The following is a 2,755-nucleotide window of genomic DNA, read 5'->3' on the forward strand; positions in this document are numbered from 1 at the left end:
GCAGAGGAGTCCCTGGAGAAGTCCAGGCAAGAGCCCAGAGGTGATGCTGGTGCGGGGTCCTGCTAGGTTGTTTCTGCTGCCCACTGCCCCTTGCCTCCAGGCCCAGCTGTCTAGACTTCCAGTATGTTTTGTGAGCTCCATGTTATCCTCCCAAGAAATTCTCTTTCTGCCCTTGTGATCTCTGGTGAAATCTAATCATATGTCCAAGAATAAACTTAAAGTGTTTCATCATCAAATCTGTTGAGGGAATCTTGCTCGATTCCACCAAGAACCACTGTGAGATTGGATGTCAGAGTGTGGGACCATCTCACCTGACAGACAGATCAAGGGATCAGCAGCAAAACTCAATGTACAAAGGCCTCAAATATGAGGAAAGAGGAGGAAGGGTGTCAACGTGGGACTGAGAGAATGACCCTGCGGCAGTGAAAAAATGGAAGCTTTGCAGGACAAGAAACAAGGGCCCTTGATGACTCGATATGATACGTGAAGACAGAGCACACACAGTCTTGTGTCTCTGACAATTGTAAAGCGTGAAAACTCAGGAGACCTGGTGGGTGACAAGTGACACTCTTAGGCTTCAAATATTCACAGAGTTAGCAAATATTTATTGCTTTCCTCTGTGTTCCAGGCACCATGGATACAATGGTAAGCAAAACTGCCAAGATTTCACGAGATCCAAATTCTCTAGGGCAAGAAACAAGTAAATGAACAAAATAATTACCGCTTACTGGTCCATTCTGTTCTCCCTACTACACACACACCACACCCCTTCCTTCCTTCCTTCCTTCCTTCCTTCCTTCCTTCCTTCCTTCCTTCCTTCCTTCCTTCCTTCCTTCCTTCCTTCCTTCCTTCCTTCCTTCCTTCCTTCCTTCCTTCCTTCCTTCCTTCCTTCCTTCCTTCTCCAAGTATAACTACATGGAACTGCCAGACACACACAGGATTCAGCCAAAAATGATTTAATAAAACTGTGAGATCCAATGATGTCAAACCCAAGGTCGGATAAGAAGTGTCAGACTTCAGAAGGCAATCTCAGGATTCGGTTATGCTTGAGGATCCAGATTTGACAGGCACGTGCTTGGGATTTATACAGCACTTAGACTCATTACTGCATAATATATAGAACACTTCATTGTCTTCGCAATTTGTTCTGCACTTTCCCAACTTACTCCAACACTTCTTGACTGAAATTAAAAGGGAAGGAGTGGGCTGGGTAAATCTAAAAATAAAGCAGACAGTTGGGGAAGCACAGCTGGGCAGGTCAAAGACCAGTAAAGAAGACAGTAGTAAGGGAAATATAAAAAAATATATGTGGGGATGAAGCTCTCACAAAGCATCCACCAGGTTTAGGGGAGATTATAGGCCACTATCCTTCCTTTTCCTACCTGTGACCCCAGGTACAACCCCAAAGCCCTCCCCCTCTCAAGAGCCTGGGACTTATAGGGGCTTCCCCCACCTGGCCACCTCCCTTCAGGGAGGCTAGAGGACTCCCTCTCTCCAGGGCTTCATCTCCCCCATAATATAAGGTACACAGGTGTCCAGTGGTGATTAGTAACCTTTTTTTTCCCCTTGGGTGCCCTCTCTGACTTATCAATGAGAGGGGCCAGGAATCTGAAATACACCCATCTTGGACATCTCCACTCTCCCAGGGTATCATCATACTCCCTTCTCCATAACATCCTGGGGCTTTGCTGGGCTCAGCCAAGGTAATTAGGAACAGCTGCACTGAGGAAACTACAACACAGTTAGACCAGGTAAAATGAGGTCATTGGAGAAAGTAGAATCAGAAAACTCCAAAATCAACAATTCAGGGACCATATTCATGGAGGCAACAACAGATCAAAATTTAAATTCCTAAGGAATGGTTTTACACAAATCTTCCATTTTCTCTATACTCTATGTTCTCTATACTCCATGCACCCTTTCCCCAAGGTCAGCATGTTCAAGTTCTCCAGAGCCAACCAGAGAGAGAAAGTCAGAGCTTTCAAATAATGACACTGGAAAGGTTAGCTGGTACCAGGGAGCTCAAGTTTCCCATCAACTAGAGACATCATCCGAAGGCCCCTGTGGAGCCTGCCAGGCCATTCTTCAAGATCAAGTTATTAGAGCCCCCAGAGCTCCCTGGCCCACCCCTTTGGGGAGATCCTGATTACCTGGGGTGACCTGAGTCAGGAGCAGGGTCACAGTCAAAATCAGGAGAAGGAGCTTCATGAATGATGAGGGCTCGGTGAGGAATAGGAGGCTTGTGGCCTGGCAAGGCAAGCAGAGGTGTCCATTCGGGGCAGTCCAGGCAGGTATTTATTGCCCCAAGGAGCATGGCACAGCCGTGATCAGCGAACCAAAGAGGAAACAGTCATTTGGGAATAAACTGGCAGGCAAGTAATCAACCACACTGGATGAGTGGCTATCGGATATTACCGCCCTCTTCTGCACTTCCAGAGGAGGCAAGAAGAGGGGAGAGGTGGAGTAGAAGTCTTAGCCTACTCTTTGAAGAGCTAGGTGGGAGGTTGGGGGCAGAGGGATCATTGATTTTACTATTAATAAATTCAGTTCTGTAAATGAAGAGAGATCAGCAGAAAAGGAGTGACACTTGTATGTTCCTTGGTCTCTTTCCAGCAATAAGGACATCTTAGGATGTCCTCGTATATTGGTGGTTCATTTTAAGGACACTAAAGGGTGGACAGAAGCAGGGAAAAACCTTGCTAACTCCATGCCATCACCACTGGATATTAAAATGTCAGCATTTGTGAAGTGGGAT

The sequence above is a fragment of the Talpa europaea genome, assembly GCF_964194135.1.
Source record: "Talpa europaea genome assembly, chromosome: 11".
In the NCBI taxonomy this organism is placed as follows: Eukaryota; Metazoa; Chordata; class Mammalia; order Eulipotyphla; family Talpidae; genus Talpa; species Talpa europaea.